Source organism: Eleutherodactylus coqui, chromosome 12 (assembly GCF_035609145.1).
Source record: "Eleutherodactylus coqui strain aEleCoq1 chromosome 12, aEleCoq1.hap1, whole genome shotgun sequence".
Taxonomy (NCBI): domain Eukaryota; kingdom Metazoa; phylum Chordata; class Amphibia; order Anura; family Eleutherodactylidae; genus Eleutherodactylus; species Eleutherodactylus coqui.
This window is the reverse complement of record NC_089848.1, coordinates 84,737,325-84,758,832: the sequence shown is the minus strand read 5'-3', so window position 1 is coordinate 84,758,832 and position 21,508 is coordinate 84,737,325.

The following is a 21,508-nucleotide window of genomic DNA, read 5'->3' as shown; positions in this document are numbered from 1 at the left end:
TCTACATATTGAGGTATCCTTCTTACCTCTAGGCTCGACATATCCCCAGCTGTGTGGCACAGGTGTGTTAGCTTTGAAGAAAACATGATCTTGTGATACTGTACTCTGTTGGACGATATACACACTGTATTTGTCTACATGTGGCCACTGATTGGTTGTGATGTGACCTGTTAAAGGTTTTGCTAGTATGTCCTAATATTATACCGAACTTGTATTGTGAGAAATTGGAGCCTTTAAAGTGGCCTTCCGGTCTTGGACAAACCAAAATGGCCGCACCTCTTCTCTGACTACCTGGTGCACATTGTGCATTAGTAGTGCATCGGTAATGAAAGACATTACATGCTGATTTGACTGGCCAGTGAGCAATATTTGGTGTAAACTAAGCCAACTAACAGGTGGTATAAAGCTAGACTAGACAGTCTAAGATGGGCCAGATTTATCATCCAGCAGAGTCAATGTGATAAACTGACACATTTTAAGACTGTGCAGTCCAGGTTTGCACTGTCTAATTAGAGATTGTTAGTAAATCTACCCCTTTATTTACCTTCTACAGATTGAGTAACACTAATTAACCCCTTAAGGACCAGGCTGTTTTGTACCTTAAGGACCAGACACATTTAAGGGATTTTACTAGAGATGAGCGAGCACCAAAATGCTTAGGTGCTGGTTACTCGAGTCGAACTTTTCGTAATGCTTGAGAACTCATTTCGAGTAACAAACCCCATTGAAGTCAATGGGAGACTCAAGCATTTTTCAAGGTGACCCATGCTCTGCATAGGGGAGGTTGTGTGAAACACCTGAAAACATTAGAAAGTGATGGAAACACCACAGAAACGGATAGGGAACAGCAGGGGGCAGCATGCATGGCTGCATCTGAGGCTCTCAAGTCACACTATTAAGCCAAATTGTGGACAAGATCCTGGTGGTCACCTCCCTAACAATTTAGTTGGGACAGGCCATAATCAGCAAGGCACATGCGCTGGCACATCTTAGCTAAGTACCACACTAGGTGCAATGAAGGCCAATCACCACCTGCGGGTGACACCACTGCTTCTTCTCCTGTGTTACATGCTGGCATTGCTGTCCAATCCCCCCCAGGAAGCAGGCACGAGCCTGCGTCCACAGCATACTGAAAATTTTTCCCAGCGCAGCGTGACACGTGTTGGTGTAGGGCGGGGATGGCGCAGCGGGAAAAATAGTGGCGACTGGGGACCGAATAGCGAGGGACGGCCGCCGCCATGAGGTTGCGGAAAGCCTCAGTTTTTACCAGCATATATGGCAGCATCTCCAGGCTCAGAAGTTTGGAGATATGCACGTTTAGTGATTGTGCATGAGGGTGGGTGGCTGCATATTTCCGTTTGCGCTCCAATGCTTGCGTTATGGACAGCTGGGCTGGGACACATTGGTGGAGGCAGTGGAGGACCGTGGAGGTGAAGGGGTGAGTGCAGGCCGGGAGACGCTCGTGCCTGAGTCCTGGGAGGGGGATAGCATTTCAGTGCAAGGATGTGACACAGGGGAAGAGGCAGTGGTGCGACCCACAGGCGGTGAATGCCCTTCATTCCACCTCGTCGAGTGCTTAGCTATCATATGCCTGCGCATGCTGGTGTTGGTCATCCTGGTAGTGGTGGCCCCCCTGCTGATCTTGGTGCGGCACAGGTTGCACACCACTGTTTGTCGGTCGTCCGCGCTCTCATTGAAAAACCTCCAGACCTTCGAACACCTAGCCCTCTGCACGGTAGCTTGCCGCGAGGAGGTGCTGTGGGGTAAAGTTGGGGGATTACTTGCTCTGGCCCTGCTTCTCCCTCTGGCCACCCCACTGCCTCTTCCAATCTGTTCTGGTGCTGCACTTGCCTCCCCCTCTGAAGCCCTGTCTTCAGTAGGCTTACCAACCCAGTTCGGGTAAGTCACCTCATCATCCACCAGCTCTTCCTCTAAATCCTCAGTATGCTCCTCCCTCAGACTTACTGCCCTAACAACAACCTCACTGACAGACAACTGTGTCTCATCATCATCATCATCATCCACAAATACCTTTTGAAACACTACTTGGAAGTCCCCACCCTAATCACCCTGAGACTGAAAGGTCCACATTTTGGGCATCGGTCACGACAAACTCCTCAGGTGGCTGATGAACAGTTTTTTCCGGCACAGGGAAGGGACCCAAGAACAGTTCCTGGGAGTATGCCTGTTCTGAATCTCTCTTTTTCCTGGAGTGACCAGGCTGGAAGGAAGGAAGAGCAGCCTGAGGATTCAGAGGTCCAGTCCTTTGGCTAGCGTGAGTGGACTGCGTGGAAGACTAGATGTTGGATAAATTAATTGACGCATTATCCGCTATCCACGTCATCACCTGATCGCACTGTTGTGCTTTTAATAATGGTCTACCATGCAGACCTACAAAATGTGAGATGAAGCTAGGGAGCGTAGATACGCTCAGCAGCAGGCACTGTTTCACCCCGCCCAGGACCTCGGCCTCTGCCCACACCCTCATTCGGACACCCAGGTCCACATCCTCGACCTCGACCCTTACCCCTAGTCTTCATCATGTTGTATAATGCACTTGGTCAAAATGCTATGCGTACACTTTTAGCCCAAAATAGACACTGTAAACTGCGTATAGTGTTGTTAGTGTGGATTGACAAGACACACACAGGGGTATATAGCGTATGCTTTGAGCCCCAGAATATGCAAAATATGCAAAGTAAACAGCGTATACTGTTGTTAGATAGTGTGGGTTGACAGGACCCACACAGGGGTATATAGCGTATGGTTTGAGCCCGCACCAAAAATTTAAACAGCATATACTGTTTTTAGAGAGCGTGGATTGACAGGACCCACACAGGGGTATATAGTGTACGCTTTGAGACCCAAAATATACACAGTAAACAGTGAATACTGTTGTTAGATAGTGTGGATTGACAGGACCCACACAGGGGTATATAGCATACGCTTTGAGCCCTCACCCCCAAATTTAAACAGCGTATACTGTTGTTAGATAGCGTGGATTGACAGGACCCATACAGGGGTATATAGCGTACACTTTGAGCCCCCCCCCCCCCAAAATGTAAACAGCATTTACTGTTGTTAGAGAGCATGAATTGACAGGACCCACACAGGGGTATATAGCATGCGCTTTGAGCCCCAAAATATACACAGTAAACAGCGGATACTGTTGTTAGGTAGCATGGATTGATAGGACCCACATAAAGGTATATAGCATATGCTTTTTTGCCCTCCACCCCAAAAAAAAGTTGAACAGCATATACTGTTGTTAGCTAGCCGGGATTGAGAGGACCACACAGGGGTATATATCGTGTTTCCCCGAAAATAAGACGCGTCTTATATAAATTTTTGCTCCCAAATATGTGCTACGTCTTATTTTCAGGGGGTGTCTTATTTCGCCGCGGCAAATCCGTCTGTTGACGCTAATCCCTCAATTGGCCAGCTTTGTGGTCGAAATTTCTCAGAAATCTCATCCACATGGGACAGCAAATCTGTCACGGCAAAGCTGGGAGAAGCCAGCGTTGTGGTGCGGATTCACCGGCCACAGAAACGGAAAAGCGTTCAGGCAGGTCGCTTCGAAACAAGCGGCTGAGTGCCGTGGGTTTTGAAGCAGCGTTTTCCCATGGAAATCTCGCTGTTTATCGCTGTGGCTAAACTGCGAGATTTCCGCTGGAAATACGCTCTGTGAGAACCCAGCCTTAAGAATCACACAGGGTGCCTGACACACACAGAGCCATACAAAAATAAGAGCTGTAAAGTAACGTACCTGTCTGCAGACAGAAGTTCCTGTGCCACTTGTAAGCAGGGGGGGTATTGCAGCTTCCGGCCACGAGGGGGAGCTCATCACAGCAGACATGTACAGCAGGAACAGAACGTACAGTATGGACTTTTCCAGCCAGCAAGGGGAGCTCACAACAGCACACTCGTACAGCACAGCAGGGACAGGATAACAGCAGACTGTCTGCAGATCCACCTATACATCTGGAGGTAGGAGACAACGGGGATGGCAGCAGGGGACAGGCCTCTTGACTTGCCTGCACACTTTACTATGCCTACTCTATCGGGGGTGCCTTATATTTGGGACTTCTGCAAATTTCAGGGGGTGCCTTATTTTCAGGGGGTGCCTTATTTTCTGGGAAACGCGGTAGCGTACACATTAGGGCCCCCCCCCCCCGCCCCAAAATGTAAACAGTATCTAGTCTTGTGAATTGACAGGACCCACACAGGGGTATATAGCGTATGCTTTATGCCCCCCGCCCCCCTATAAAAAAAAATAAAAATTAAACAGCGTATTCTGTTGTTAGAGAGCGTGGATTGACAGGACCCACACAGGGGTATATAGTGTACGCTTTCAGACCCAAAATATACTCAGTAAACAGCGGATACTGTTGTTAGATAGAGTGGCTTGACAGGACACACACAGGGGTACATAGCATATGCTTTGAGCCCCCCCACTCCCCCCCCAAAATGTAAACAGCGCATACTGTTGTTAGCTAGCGTGGATTAAAAGTACCGCACATGGGTATATAGGGGTTCCTCAGCTCATCCAGCCTGCGTGTGAGGCGAGCCTCAGGTGACCTGAGTTTTTATGCTCGTAGGTCACCTGATGTGGCCAGCCAGTCACTGCTATAGATGTGTACAGGGTTGGAACGTGACAGCAGGAGGTGCCAAAGCCTTCTCTGCATGTTTATTGGCTAAAAAATGGCGCTAAATATGTGGGGAGGAGAGGATGAAATTTTCTCGAACATCGCATGGTGCTCGCTCGAGTAACGAGTACCTTCAAGTATGCTACTGCTCGAACGAACATCAAGCTCGGACAAGCATGCTTGCTCATCTCTAGATTTTACCCATGTGGTGATTTTATAGCCCTATTTTTTTTTCCTTTAGCTACCAAAATTATTTTTGCAGTAATTTTTTTCCGTGACATATAAGGCTATTTTTGTAGCTTTTTTTCAATGACTGTCATTTTCTGTTTTTTAGGGTTAAAAGCGGAAAAAAATCATATATTTTTTTAAGTTATTGTTTTTTAAAAAGTAGTATATTACGCTAAAATAAAGTATGGGAATGGATTCCTCATTCTGTTTTGGACATTTTTATATATACAATCAGGCCATGGATGAATGGCTGTGATTGGAACATCCAGCGCTGGCTGTGATTGGCTGAGCAGGCTATCACTCAGCCGACTCAGCCAATCAAAGCAGCCTATTTGTGAAGACGGGGGATTTCAATCCCCCATCACTAGCAAGGTGCTCTGTCAGCTTGACAAACCTGCACTTAGCTCCAGAGAGCGGCCCCCAGGACACCGACAGCACCTGCGAGGTGAGTATATAGATTTTTTTTCTCTCTCAGGCAGTGTAGCTAGGGTGTTTAGTGCTGCCAAAAACGCGCCGCATTTTTGGCAGCGCTGAAACCGCTGCCCATTCATTTTAATGGGCTATGCAGGGCCAAAAACGCTTGTATGAACAGCCCCATTCAAATGAATGGGATCATTGTACAGCGTTTAGCACTGCACTAAAAAAGCAGCGCTAAATGCTGTTCAAAAATGTGATTGGTGTGTTTTTTGGAATGACTACAACAAATAATTGGATTTACATTGATTCCTATCAAAATAATTGCCTCGAGTTTCATTAGTTTCTAGTTTAGCCGATTGCTTTCAGACGGATTACCAAAGAAACTTAAGGTTTGACTGTAATTTGTAAGTATTGGATTGTTGGCATCGGTGGTGGGTCATTTTCTTTGTTATTTGTATCATTTTATTTTATTCTGTAATTTTCTTTTACTTATTTTTGTAGCTATTTTTTACAAGCTATGTTCCCCATGATGTCATATAAGACCTCTGCGGGTCATTCATATTGGGTTTTTTTCTTTTTTTATTTCACACTTTTCCACTGTAGCTGGGGCATTCATAGGAGCAGCATCCATAGGAGACCAAGATACAGGGAAAACCTTCCCCTGTAGTGACAATAGTCACTGGCAGAGCTGATCGAGGTCTGCTAGGAGCCTGCATCTCTGCTCTAACAGGAGAAACCTAACGGTCACATGACCGCCAGGTTGCATAGTGGAAGAAACACTTCCACTTTCACTTCTTAGTACATAGCACTCATTGGGAAAGGAAAAGGCAGAAGTGGTTAGAAACGACTTCTACCTTCTCATCTGGGTCCTCAGCTGTGACTAACAGCTGAGAACATGACCTGCTCCTACTTGATTGCAGTTTCCATCATGTACTCCCTCTCTCTTCTCTCCTCCTGTAATATATATGAAGGATTCCATCATGTCCTCCTCTATCCCTTCTCTTCTCCTGTAACATATGTAAAGATTTCCATTATGTTCCCCTCTCCCTTCTCTTCTTCTATAACAGACGTGTCAAATACAAGCCGCAGGCTGAGTCTGACCCGCCACCTCATTTTATGTGGCTCACCAGCCATGCAACAACCTAAGGGCTCTTTCACATGGGCACAACGATTTTCAGTCAGCTGTGTCACGGCCACAGAGTCACCGGAAATCGCTTAAGCAAGAGGCAGCTGTGATCATGTCACGGCTGCATCTCCCGTCCATGCAGCCATTCAGATGGCCCAGTCTGGTGAGTATACCCCAAGCCTGGGATACTGTCGGGTTGGGGAAGACAGTTTAGCTGTGCCAAACTCCCTCCCACCTCCCTTCTCCAGCAGGTCCCATATGAGTCTATGGAAGCTGCTGCCGTATTCTGGCAGTGGGTCACTGTTACCACTAGGGCCACTATGGGGGTCACTATCACTACTGGGTCCACTAAGGGGGTCATTTTTATTATTGGGGCTACTATGGGGGTCACTCTTATTACTGAATTCACTTACTACTGGGGTAACTGTTATTACTGGGGTCACTGTGGGGGTCAGTTACTACTGGGGCTACTATGGGGGACATTATTACTACTAGGGTCACTATGGGGGTCACTCTTATTACTGGAGTCACTGCTGGGGCCATTATTATGACTGTAGTCACTATGGGGGTCACTGTTACTACTGTGACTGCTATGGGGTTTCTATCACTACTGGGGCCACTATGGGGTGCCTATTACAACTAGGGGCACTATTACTACTGCGGCCACTATGGAGGTCACTATTACTATACTGTCTTACAATTACATTGGCCCTTTGAAGGCACCCATAAGGCTGATGTGGCCCTTGGTGAAAATGAGTTTGACGCCTCTGTTCTATAACATATATAAAGGTTTCTATCATGTCCCCCTCTCCGTTCTCTCTTCCTGTAACATATATAAAGGTTTCCATCATGCCCCCCCTCTCTCTTCTTTTCTCCTGTAACATATATAAAGGTTTCCATCATGTCCTTCACTTACCTCTCTCCCCCTGTAACATATATAAAGGTTTCCATCATGTCCCCCTCTCACTTCTCTCCTGCTGTAACATATATAAAGGTTTCCATCATGTCCCCACTCTCCCTTCTCTTCTCCTGTAACATATATAAAGGTTTCCATCATGTCCTTCACTTCCTTCTCTCCTCCTGTAACATATATAAAGGTTTCCATCACGCCCCCCTCTCTCTTTTCTCCTGTAACATATATAAAGGTTTCCATCATGTCCTCCACTTCCTTCTCTCCTCCTGTGACATATATAAAGGTTTTCATCTCATCCCCCTCTCTCTTCTCTCCTCCTGTAACAAATATAAAGTTTTCCATTATGTCCCTCCCCTCCCTTCTCTCCTCCAGGCTAAACAAATTAAGACCTTCAACCATTTTTGTAGCATAGCTTTGGATTTGTGCCACTTTATCGATTTATTTCTGTAGATGGGGTCTCCAGAAGTGAACATAGTATTCCAGATGTGGTCTTACCAGACCTCTATACAGCAGAATCACAATCTTCCTCTTTCTACTTAGAATATCTTTTGCTATACATCCAAACATCCAATCTGAATGCCATTGAACATCTTTCAGGTGAACTGGAATGTTGGGTCAGTAAAAAGGTGTAGTGTACATCTTCTTTGAGAGAACTCACTGTGTGCAGGATAAATGGAGGGAAATACCAGCTGAAGTGTATCAGGCGATAGTAGAAAGTATGCCACAGAGAGTATTTAAAGTCAGTAGGGCCAAAAGGAGGCCCCACTTTTGATTCTTGCTTAGGTGTCCAACTACTTTCGATAGGATAGTATAAGTGGACCATTCTAGCTCTGACCTATCACCTGTCTGGTTCTGAGGGCTGTTTCACACGAGTATATATAAGCCGCTGTTTTCACTGCCGGCCGATATACGCTACAATCTGATGAGTAAAAACTCGTGAACAAGTGCACAAATCGAACATTTCTGTGCCCGTTCAGATAGCATGGGCCCAGCGCATATACGCTGAGGCTACCATGCCACCATGCTGTTGCCCCTTCCCTCCCCCTCGTCGGCTCACCACTTCTCTCCTCTCCTCCAGCTGTTTGCAATGGGAGGGGGCGGAATGGGGCGGGGTTAAGCCCTTGCCTCTTGTCTGCAGCCAGCAATGGGAGAGGATGGGGCAGTGCTTAGCTGCGCCCCCACCCCTCCCATTGCAAACAGCCGGAGGGGAGAAGAGAAGGGGGAGGGAGTTTAGCAGTCAAGCTACTAAACTCCCTTCCACCTCCCTTCTCCGGCCGCTGTCATTGGCTTCCATAGGAGTCAATGCAGCAGCCGATATATTCCGGGTCAAAAGATAGTTCCTGGACTATCCTTTCAGCCCGACATAAAAGCTTCCGGTGCTATACTGACCAGGCAGGCGCTTTTACGTGGCAGGAATACGGTCATGTGATCTGATGCATTGGAATCCAATGCATCAGATCGTAGCGTATATCGGCCGGCCGTGAAAACGGCGGCCGATATACGCTCGTGTGAAAGAGCCCAGAGGGTGCTAAATTATTATTATTATTAGATTTCATTGTGCTTAGGAAGAAAAAAATGAACAATTATTTTATAACATTTAATATTTATTAAGATTGATTAAAAATAATATCAATTGTAACGAAGATTATATTATATTTTACGCCAAGTGCATATGCCACTTGTTTTACTACATTAGCTTGTCACATTTTATTAACACTTCGCAAAGCAAAAAAGCTTCTAAGGGGTTGAAGTTGAGTTATTCTATGAAATCTAAATGCCCTGGAATCATTTATAAGGACAAGAAGCTACAGTTTACTAAAAGAAATGAACTTTTATCAGCGCACAACATAATAACAGCGGGATACGGGAGAAATCTTGAAATAGCTACTTTTCATTTTTTTGAAAAAGAAATTGTTTCTTAAATCCTTGTCTCCACAGCGGGGAAGAAAAAAGGGGAAAATGCTGAAGAAGCCACTTAAAACATATATTTATTTTTTTTTAAAAAACATCTACGATGTGAAGTAGTACAGGCAAAAAGCATGTTAAAAACACTTAAATAAATTCACTCAACTACACCCCAGCAGGGCATGCAGTAAGATGGAGAAAAGGAAACAAGAAGAATATATAAAAATAAACAATCACGAATAAAGAAGAAATGTAAGCCAGAAAGCTATTAAGCGCTGGAAGTTTATTCAGATCCTTCTGCTGATTCTTTAGAGCATTTAAATGCATCTTAAGAAACAGCATTTCATACATAAATTCTAGCTGACTTCATTGTAAAATCTGCAGACATGGTTATATGAAAATACCGAAAATGCGAAAATAAATGGTAGAAAAAAATAAAATAGATAAATAATACTAATTATTAGACTGATTATGTGTACTGGCCAATGTCATCAACTAAATAGCATCGATGTTGATGATAATAATAATATTGTGTACTATAGGGCACTTGAACATGTAGGGAAGGTGGGCATGAACTGTTGGTGACCATGGTGTCATCTCTCAGCTCCTAGTATCTTAGGGGTACTTAAAAGCATTGTGCCTTTTATACATTCCCCCACCGTTTCCCACAGTTATGCGAGGGCTTAATGGGTCCTAATTGCTGATCCAACTATGACTGTGATTACTTATACCTTCCTTCTTTGTCTTCCCCTAACGTGAGGTTCTGGATCCAATTTTGTTTCACTGCCATCCATTTTTTAACATCAAGGACAGACTAAAATTCTGCAGGAAGTAGAGGGATTGGACTGCAGAGGAATGCGGTAAAGTTATTTTCTCTGATGAAGCCCCCATTTGACTGTTTGCGATATCTGGAAGAATGATTGTCCGGAGAAGAAAAGGTGACCGTTACCATGAGTCCTGTGTCATGCCAACGGTAAAGCATGTCGAGACCATTCATGTATAGAGTTGCTTTTCATCCAAGGGAGGGGGCTCACTCATAATTTTGCCTACGAACACTGCCATGAATAAAGAATAGTATCTAAATATCCTCCAATAGCAACTTCTACCAACGAGCCAGAAGCAATTTGGTGATGAACAATGCTTTTTCCAGAATGATGGAGCTCCATGTCACAAGGCAAAAGTAAGAACTAAGTGGCTTGGTGAACAAAACATTGACATGTTGTGTCCATGGCCAAGAAACTCCCCAGATCTCAATCCCATTGAGAACTTGCGGTCAATCCTCACAAAGCAGGTGGGCAAACAAAAACACAGAAATTGTGATAAACTCCATCAACTGATTAGGCAAGAATGGGTTGCCATCAGTCAGGATTTGGTCAAGAAGTTGATATCTAGTATGGCAGGGCAAATAGCAGAAATTTAGAAAGAAAAAAGGATCAATATTGTAAATATTGAGTCTTTGCCTAAACTTGATTTATTTGCCAATAAAACTCTAAAAACATATGAAATACTTAGGCCACTCTCACATACACCATTGGTAAAACGCCTTGTTTCAAACTTCAAATGCCATGTTCGACAGAGTTTTTTAGCGCACCCTATCATTGTAATGGGTGATGAGGTGCATTAAAAAGCACTTAAATGCACAAAAATAGAGCAACCACACTCGAGAATCGCTGCATTTTTAACGTTCGGATGCTAGTCTGTGAAGCCCCATTGAAATCAATGAAGGTGTTTTTTAGCATTTACTGCAGCATTTCAAAGTAAACGCTGTAAAAAGCATTGTGTGTTATAGTTGAACCTCAGTATACCATATAAACTTCTGACTAAAAAAATCTAAGAACGCTGAAGCAGCAAACTGTGAAAACCCAAAATAGTGTCGGTCCCAAAACTTGTAGCCACAACTTTATATATTCTAGTTCTGAACCTTGCTTGACCATTCTGACTTGTGGCTCTATATTCTAGACTTGCTTGAAGCTTGTGCTAACTTTAAGCCTAGACTTTGTTAACATACCTGTACTACGAGTCAAGACTATAACTTGTATTCCTGCAAGACTCCTATTCAGACTTTCAGGTACCATGCCTCAACCCAGTGCAGCATCAGCAGCCACTCTACCAGGGCTATCTGGGCTTGTAAAGGGTTGTAGACCTCAGTGCAAAGACTGCATCTCATTCAGAGGGATCAAAGGGGGAAACTGGGGTTCCCCAGGTGTTGCCTCCTCAGATAGCTCAAAGTTAAATAAGTGTGTGGCAAGGTGTATCTACATCCGGCTGTCTGACAATATAATTAGTTTTATGCTTATTAGAGATGAGCGAGCACGCTCGGATAAGGCAGTTACTCGAGCGAACATCACTCTCCTTGAGTAACTGCATTCTCGTCCGAGCAGGCTCGGGGGGGTGGCAGGGGTAAGCAGGGGCAGCATGGGTTAAGGGAGAGAGAGATCTCTCTCACTCCCCCCCTGCTCCACCCCCCGAGCCTGCTCGGACGAGCATGCAGTTACTCGAGAAACTCGCTCGCTCGAGTAACTGCCTTATCCGAGCATGCTCGCTCATCTTTAATGCTTATGTTTGCTTTTCATTTACTAATATTAAGTTAATTCCTACTCCGTCAGCTTTTTTTACGCAATGTTTTCAATTATATTGTAACCCTCTAGCCCAGGGTTCTATCTGAGTCACCAAAACCAGTACTCAGATGAAACCCTGAATGAACAATAGACTTTAATGAATCAAACTGATGCCAAAGGTGTTTTACATGATTTTCATTAGAGATGAGCGAGCACCAAAATGCTCGGGTCCGCGTTATTTGAGTCGAGCTTCTCGTAAAATTCGAGAGCTCTATTCGAGTAACGAACCCCATTGACTTCAATTGGAGACTCGAGCATTTTTGTATGGGACCCGCCGATTGCCGAGCTTTTTTTTTTTTTCTTGTTCTCTCTCTCTCTCTCCCCCCCTCTCCACTCCGCCAAGCCATCCACAAACTACCTTTGACGTGCACAGCGTCACAGCAGGGAGGGGTCAAATCTGACACGTCAGCGGCGGGGAGGGGCCAAAACTTGGGTGGGGTCGAACACGGCGTGATGCTCGCTCGAGTAGTGATTACCATCGAGTATGCTAATACTCAAACGAGCATCAAGCTCGGATGAATACTTTCACTCAACTCTAATTTTCATTCTTTTCTATCACTTTTGAAATACAGAATAGCACAGTCTACCATGCTATTCTGTCATTCAGAAATGACAGAAATGAATGTAAACCAAGCAATCTGAGAATAGAGTTTGTATCTTTGTCCTCCATTTGGCTAATTAAAGTTAATGACGCAATTCACAGGTCCATCTGAATGCCTTTTTTGGTGATTTAGATGGAACCCTAGGATGATACTCCACAGTATAAATGAAAACGCTGTGTGAAAGCAAACTTCCCGATTATTCAGGTAACAGCTGGTAGTGGGACAATGCATATGGTGAAGATGGAGATTTAGGGCTTCTTCACACGAGCGTATATCGGCCACCATTTTCACAGCCGGCAGATACACGCTACCATCTGATGCTTTGGATTCCAATGCATCAGATCACACAGACGTGCCCGTCCAGCCAATATAGTCCTGGAACTATCTTTCTGCCCGGAATATGTCGGCGGCTGCAAAGACTCCTATGGGAGCCAATGATAGCGGCCTATGAAGGGGAGGTGGGAGGGAGTTTAGCAGCGTGACTGCTCCCCCTTCCCTCCCCCTCGCCATCTCCCCTCCTCTCTCCTCCCCTCCGGCTGTTTGCAATGGAAGGGAGCAATACGGGCTCCGCCCCTCCTAATGCTGGCTGCGGACAAGGGGCAGGGAGAGGGTAGGAACTTAGCTCTGCCCCGCCCCCTCCCATTGCAAACAGCCGAAGGGGAGGAGAGAGGAGGTGAGCTGGCGAGGGGAGGGCAGCTAAACTATTTCCCCACGCCCAAAGGCATTGCAGCCTTGGCGTATATGAATCAGGCCCGGGCTGTCGGAATGGGCACACAAACGTTAGATTTGCGTGTCCGTTCACACACTTTTACGGCGCCAGCATCAGATCCAATGCATCAGATGGTAGCGTATATCGGACAGCTGTGAAAACGGCGGACGATATATGCTCATGTGAATAAGCCCTAAAAGTGGGGAAGAAAAAATAAAAAATACAAGGGCCGCATCTTTAAGTGGTTAATATGGTTTTCCCTTGAACATGCTATACCTAATAAATGAAGAGGCGGATGGCTCTTCATGTATTAGGTGCATCTCTAGATAGAAATGTATGGTAGATCCGACCTGGCATAAAATCCTGGTGTAAATTATGCATTCTGTTAGTCCGGAGTGGCCATGCCCCCTCCTAAAAAGCACTGCCCATATTTTTTACAACAGAGGGGCAAAAATGGAAATTGCGCATGAATTTGCAACTTTTTACGTCAGAATTCCTGTGTAAAAGCTTTTAAAAATGTCCCCAAAAGTATTTTTAGAGTTAAATTCAGATGGTAGACGGTATTGATGTAAGATATCGCTGATGATAATGTGAAATGTAGACGGTAGAAGAATAAACAGGGCACTTTGTGTTTTCTCGTTCCCATAAGTATATGTCACCTCTCATGAACCTCCCAACACAAATGGCTTTAGGGCAATGGGCATTACAGGAAGGTATATGAGTTGTCAGAAATCTTCCTTTTGAAAAGCCTTAGTACATCAGTAGCAATTAATGCAAGTGGTATTTTAGACAAGGGAGCTAATGAGCTTTAATATGCATGCAGGTGAGGGAGTGCTGAATCAGTAGAGCCATTAATGAACCTATGACAGCCTAATTAGCTACAATTTAAAATCTATGGATTCTAATCAGAGGAGCTGAACACTGCTGCAAATCTGTGTATGAATGAGGTTTTCAAAATGCTCCAATCTGTTGCCTAGTCACTGATTGATAGTAATTGCTTTTTTCCCTCTATTGTGTGTGTGTACGAAAATGCCCAATTTTACCGTGATAGAGGAGGACACAACCCTCAAGTTAAATCAATGTGATTTTTGCTGTCTTAAGTCGAAATCGAATGATATTTTAGAAATAAGTAAAACATCTTGGAATCAAAATGTTAAAGTGTTGTATACAGAAGCCCCACTGTTGCAGAAATGTGTGTGGGGCTGTGGGACGGGGGTGGGGGCAGAGTCTTTGTGACACCATTACTCATAATTATATGTGATATAAGTAATTATTAGGAAATTATAGTACCAGTGTTTCTGGTGGTGCAATGCGCTACATAGCTCTGCTACATGCACGTCACACACACAGCTCTGCTACATGCACGTCACACACACACAGAGCACTGATACATACATTGTTCATCCCATATAACAGGGATCAGAAGCAGCACAGAACTGGAGATGAAGGACCTGTCATGGCGTCACCATCATTCTCTGCCCCTCATTACATAATTGTGACGCTCGTCTCAAGTGGATGACTTACATGCACCGCCCCTGATCACATGAGGGTGATGTCATCAAAGGTCCTTCATCGCCAGTGAGGTAATTACATGATCCACCCCTTATCACATGACAGTGACGTAATGATCCATTCTGGCCGAAACGTTGATTTTGTGGTGATGGGGCAATAAAGTCTATTCTACTACCGTGTTTCCCCAAAAATAAGACAGTGTCTTATATTCATTTTTGTTCAAAAAGGTTTAACTTTTTTACATGTATAGCTGCCTGGACACTATTTAAATTGACTTTTTTAATTAACTGTTAGCAGGGCTTAATTTTGGAGTAGGGCTTATATTTCAAGCATCCTCAAAAAGCCTGAAAAGTCATTTTGCATCCTCAAAAATTCTGGACAGTCATGCTATGTCTTATTTTCAGGGTATGTCTTATTTTCAGGGAAACAGGGTACATCCACCTATGCTGCCAGTTATCCTTCTATTGAATTAATCTGTACCTTGGAGTCTTTCTGGTTTGAGCTCCTCTTTCTGGCTACTGCAAATTACAGCCTGACATAGAGTGGGATGATTTTAGTGCTGCTGGTTGGACGTTCTTTATTGTGAGCAGCCAAGATGATGTCACTGTCATGTTAATAGGGGCAGAGCATGTTACTCTCTCTCGCCCTCCCGATCCCCTCCGCAATACCCCGCTCACCCCCGTGGCCCCCCGAATCTTCAGGGACGAGCCAGCAGGTACTCGAAAAATGTGATGCTTTCTCGAGTAAATCGCCTTACCGAGTATGCTCGCTCATCTCTATTTCCAATGTATTCATTCAGATGACATCGGCGACTGAAAACTGCAAGCAATTTTATACACAGCCGGAAAAGATTGGTCTTGCCCTATCTTTTGCCGAAATACTCTGTGCTCTCCCATAGACTTCTATGAAAGCTGAAAAAAAGGGGGGAAAGGAGTTTATCTGCATCCAACCCTACGAAATGGTTATATCTGGCTCTATTCAGCTATAATAAGTCATTCCGAGGATTTTGGCTGACTGAGGGATTTCCGCACTGCAGCGTATATTTTCACTAATACGCCACAGCTGCCCACATGAATGGACGAGAAAACGCAGCTGAAGCTCAGGACTTGATCGCGCCTATTCTTCATTCAATTTGCAGTGACAATTCGCATTGCTCATGTAAATGAGGCCATAGACTGTAAGAGCACTGAAATTGGTTGTCCAATCCTTGTTAAGCAACAGTGACTTTTGCTTTCCAACACATTAGTTGGTGCACCAGTGTTGTATATGGCTGAAGTTTTCTGACTGTGCAGGACCTGTTCATCAGAACGATTCTTGACATCCTCTTCTGACCCCTTTCATCAATAAATTGTACATCTACCGGATCCCCTTCCACCGGACATTTTTCCATGATCACACAATTCTTGGTATACTTTCTACACCTTTGTACAAGAAAACCTCACAAGGCTGGCAGTAAAATCCTGCCCCCGGCTAGTCTAGAACTGATGACCAAGCCTCATTGGAAGTCACTCAGATCACTTGACTTTGCAAATCAAATGTGGATGGACACTGTTGCTGACTAGAGATGAGCGAACGCGTTCGTCCGAGCTTGATATTCGTGCGAATATTAGGGTGTTCGGGATGTTCGTTATTCGTGACGAACACCATGCGGTGTTCTGGTTACTTTCACTTCCTTCCCTGAGACGTTAGCGCGCTTTTCTGGCCAATTGAAAGACAGGGAAGGCATTACAACTTCCCCCTGCAACGTTTAAGCCCTATACCACCCCCCTGCTGTGAGTGGCTGGCGAGATCAGGTGTTCGCCTAATATAAAAGTCGGCCCCTCCCGCGGCTCGCCTCAGATGCGGTGTGAGTTAGATGAGGGACAGTGCTGTTTATACCGGAGCTGCTGTAGGGAAAGAATTGGTAGTTAGTGTAGGCTTCAAGACCCCCCAAAGGTCCTTATTAGGGCCACTGATAGCTGTGTGTTGGCTGCTGTTAGCAGTGGGATTTTTTTTTCTTTCTCAAAATCGCCTCTGCAGACCGTTGCACCTGGCATTAGGGACAGAAGTGCTGCATAGGCAGGGAGAGTGTTAGGAGTGAGTGTAGCCTTCAAGAACCTCAACGGTCCTTTCTAGGGCCATATTTATCCGTGTGCAGTACTGTCCAGGCTGCTGTTGGCTGTGCTGCATTTTTTTTGGGCTTCTCAAAATCGCCTCTGCAGAGCATTGCACCCTCCATTGATACTGCAGGGAAAGAATTGTATAGGCAGGGCCACAACACAGTTATTATTCATAGAATATACGCAGTGCTGCCTGTTGGTGGGAAAAAACTGAAAAGAAATCTATTTGTCCAGCCTGTGTCCGTCCTTACGCCTGTGTAGACGTGTGAGCTGCGTGAAAAACATTGCTAAATCATACGCAGCCAGCTACGCTTTACTGCTGGGTTCGCCATTTGCTTTCCTTAATTGGGGAAAAAAATACCTGCTCTCCAAGAGTTATAATAACTCTGCTACCCTCACGTTCTGTGACACATAAGCAGGGACACAGCGCAGTTATTAAACTTCGCAGGTTCATTGAATATACGCAGTGCTGCCTGTTGGTGGGAAAAAACTGAAAACAAATCTATTTGTCCAGCCTGTGTCCGTCCTTACGCCTGTGTAGACGTGTGAGCTGCGTGAAAAACATTGCTAAATCATACGCAGCCAGCTACGCTTTACTGCTGGGTTCGCCATTTGCTTTCCTTAATTGGGAAAAAAAATACCTGCTCTCCAAGAGTTATAATAACTCTGCTACCCTCACGTTCTGTGACACATAAGCAGGGACACAGCGCAGTTATTAAACTTCGCAGGTTCATTGAATATACGCAGTGCTGCCTGTTGGTGGGAAAAAACTGAAAAGAAATCTATTTGTCCAGCCTGTGTCCGTCCTTACGCCTGTGTAGACGTGTGAGCTGCGTGAAAAACATTGCTAAATCATACGCAGCCAGCTACGCTTTACTGCTGGGTTCGCCATTTGCTTTCCTTAATTGGGGAAAAAAATACCTGCTCTCCAAGAGTTATAATAACTCTGCTACCCTCACGTTCTGTGACACATAAGCAGGGACACAGCGCAGTTATTAAACTTCGCAGGTTCATTGAATATACGCAGTGCTGCCTGTTGGTGGGAAAAAACTGAAAAGAAATCTATTTGTCCAGCCTGTGTCCGTCCTTACGCCTGTGTAGACGTGTGAGCTGCGTGAAAAACATTGCTAAATCATACGCAGCCAGCTACGCTTTACTGCTGGGTTCGCCATTTGCTTTCCTTAATTGGGAAAAAAAATACCTGCTCTCCAAGAGTTATAATAACTCTGCTACCCTCACGTTCTGTGACACATAAGCAGGGACACAGCGCAGTTATTAAACTTCGCAGGTTCATTGAATATACGCAGTGCTGCCTGTTGGTGGGAAAAAACTGAAAACAAATCTATTTGTCCAGCCTGTGTCCGTCCTTACGCCTGTGGAGACGTGTGAGCTGCGTGAAAAACATTGCTAAATCATACGCAGCCAGCTACGCTTTACTGCTGGGTTCGCCATTTGCTTTCCTTAATTGGGAAAAAAAATACCTGCTCTCCAAGAGTTATAATAACTCTGCTACCCTCACGTTCTGTGACACATAAGCAGGGACACAGCGCAGTTATTAAACTTCGCAGGTTCATTGAATATACGCAGTGCTGCCTGTTGGTGGGAAAAAACTGAAAAGAAATCTATTTGTCCAGCCTGTGTCCGTCCTTACGCCTGTGTAGACGTGTGAGCTGCGTGAAAAACATTGCTAAATCATACGCAGCCAGCTACGCTTTACTGCTGGGTTCGCCATTTGCTTTCCTTAATTGGGGAAAAAAATACCTGCTCTCCAAGAGTTATAATAACTCTGCTACCCTCACGTTCTGTGACACATAAGCAGGGACACAGCGCAGTTATTAAACTTCGCAGGTTCATTGAATATACGCAGTGCTGCCTGTTGGTGGGAAAAAACTGAAAACAAATCTATTTGTCCAGCCTGTGTCCGTCCTTACGCCTGTGGAGACGTGTGAGCTGCGTGAAAAACATTGCTAAATCATACGCAGCCAGCTACGCTTTACTGCTGGGTTCGCCATTTGCTTTCCTTAATTGGGAAAAAAAATACCTGCTCTGCCACAGTTAATAACTCTGCTACCCTCACGTTCTGTGACACATAAGCAGGGACACAGCACAGTTATTAAACTTAGATAATTCATTCACTAGAGGCAGTGGGGCCTTTCGTTTTCCAAAAAGGGCAAAAATTATATTTGGCCTGCAGTCTTGCGCCAATTTATTTCCTGCCTGGGAAATCTAATCACTGGTAATACAGCATGCTGAGGGGTAGGGGTAAGCCTAGAGGACGTGGACGTGGACGTGGCCGAGGACGCGGAGGGCCAAGTCAGGGTGTGGGCACAGGCCAAGCTCCTGATCCAGGTGTGTCGCAGCCGACTGCTGCGCGATTAGGAGAGAGGCACGTTTCTGGCGTCCCCACATTCATCGCCCAATTAATGGGTCCACGCGGGAGACGGTTATTAGAAAATGAGCAGTGTGAGCAGGTCCTGTCCTGGATGGCAGAAAGTGCTTCGAGCAACCTATCGTCTACCCGCAGTTCTGCGCCGTCCACTGCTGCCAATCCGAATCCTCTGTCTGCTGCTCCTCCTTCCTCCCAGCCTCCTCACTCCACTACAATAACACCTGCTCAGGAGCGGGAGCACTCCCAGGAACTGTTCTCGGGCCCCTGCTTAGATTGGGCAGCAGCGGTTCCTCTCCCACCAGAGGAGTTTATCGTCACTGATGCCCAACCATTCGAAAGTTCCCGGGGTCCGGGGGAAGAGGCTGGGGACTTCCGCCAACTGTCTCAACAACTTTCTGTGGGTGAGGAGGACGATGACGATCAGACACAGTTGTCTTGCAGTGAGGTAGTAGTAAGGGCAGTAAGTCCCAGGGAGCAGCGCACAGAGGATTCGGAGGAAGAGCAGCAGGACGATGAGGTGACTGACCCCACCTGGTGTGCAACGCTTACTCAGGAGGACAGGTCTTCAGAGGGGGAGTCAAGGGCATCAGCAGGGCAGGTTGCAAGAGGCAGTGCAGTGGCCAGGGGTAGAGGCAGGGCCAGACCGAATAATCCACCAAGTGTTTCCCAAAGCGCCCCCTCGCGCCATGCCACCCTGCGGAGGCCGAGGTGCTCTAAGGTCTGGCAGTTTTTCACAGAGACGCCTGACGACCGACGAACAGTGGTGTGCAACCTTTGTCGCGCAAAGCTCAGCCGGGGAGCCAACACCAACAGCCTCACCACCACCAGCATGCGCAGACATATGATGGCCAAGCACCCCACAAGGTGGGACGAAGGCCGTTCACCGCCTCCGGTTTGCACCCCTGCCTCTCCCCCTGTGCCCCAACCTGCCACTGAGATGCAACCCCCCTCTCAGGACACAGGCACTACCGCCTCATGGCCTGCACCCACACCCTCATCTCCGCTGTCCTCGGCCCCATCCAGCAGTGTAGTTCAGCGCACCGTTCAGCCGTCGCTTGCGCAAGTGTTCGAGCGCAAGCGCAAGTACGCCGCCACGCACCCGCACGCTCAAACGTTAACCGTCCGCATCGCAAAATTCATCAGCCTTGAGATGCTGCCGTATAGGGTTGTGGAAACGGAGTCCTTCAAAAGTATCATGGAGGCGGCGGCCCCGCGCTACTCAGTTCCCAGTCGCCACTACTTTTCCCGATGTGCCGTCCCAGCCCTGCACGACCACGTCTCCCGCAACATTGTGCGCGCCCTCACCAACGCGGTTACTGCCACGGTCCACTTAACTACGGACACGTGGACAAGCACAGGCGGGCAGGGCCACTACATCTCCCTGACGGCACATTGGGTGAATTTAGTGGAGGCTGGGACAGAGTCAGAGCCTGGGACCGCTCACGTCCTACCCACCCCCAGAATTGCGGGCCCCAGCTCGGTGCTGGTATCTGCGGAGGTCTATGCTTCCTCCACTAAAGCACCCTCCTCCTCCTCCTCCTCCTCTGTCTCACAATCAAGATGTGTTAGCAGCAGCATGTCGCCAGCAGTCGGTGTCGCGCGGTGTGGCAGCACAGCGGTGGGCAAGCGTCAGCAGGCCGTGCTGAAACTACTCAGCTTAGGCGATAAGAGGCACACGGCCCACGAACTGCTGCAGGGTCTGACACAGCAGACGGACCGCTGGCTTGCGCCGCTGAGCCTCCAACCGGGCATGGTCGTGTGTGACAACGGCCGTAACCTGGTGGCGGCTCTGCAGCTCGGCAGCCTCACGCACGTGCCATGCCTGGCCCACGTATTTAATTTGGTGGTTCAGCGCTTTCTGAAAAGCTACCCACGCTTGTCAGACCTGCTCGTAAAGGCGCGCCGGCTCTGCGCACATTTCCGCAAGTCCCACACGGACGCTGCCACCCTGCGCACCCTGCAACATCACTTTAAGCTGCCAGTGCACCGACTGCTGTGCGACGTGCCCACACGGTGGAACTCTACGCTCCACATGTTGGCCAGGCTCTATGAACAGCGTAGAGCTATAGTCGAATACCAACTCCAACATGGGCGGCGCAGTGGGAGTCAGCCTCCTCAATTCCTTTCAGAAGAGTGGGCCTGGTTGGCAGACATCTGCCATGTCCTTGGTAATTTTGAGGAGTCTACCCAGGTGGTGAGCGGCGATGCTACAATCATTAGCGTCACCATTCCTCTGCTATGCATCTTGAGAAATTCCCTGCAAACCATAAAGGCAGCTGCTTTGCGCTCGGAAACGGGGGCGGGGGAAGACAGTATGCCGCTGGATAGTCAGGGCACCCTCCTG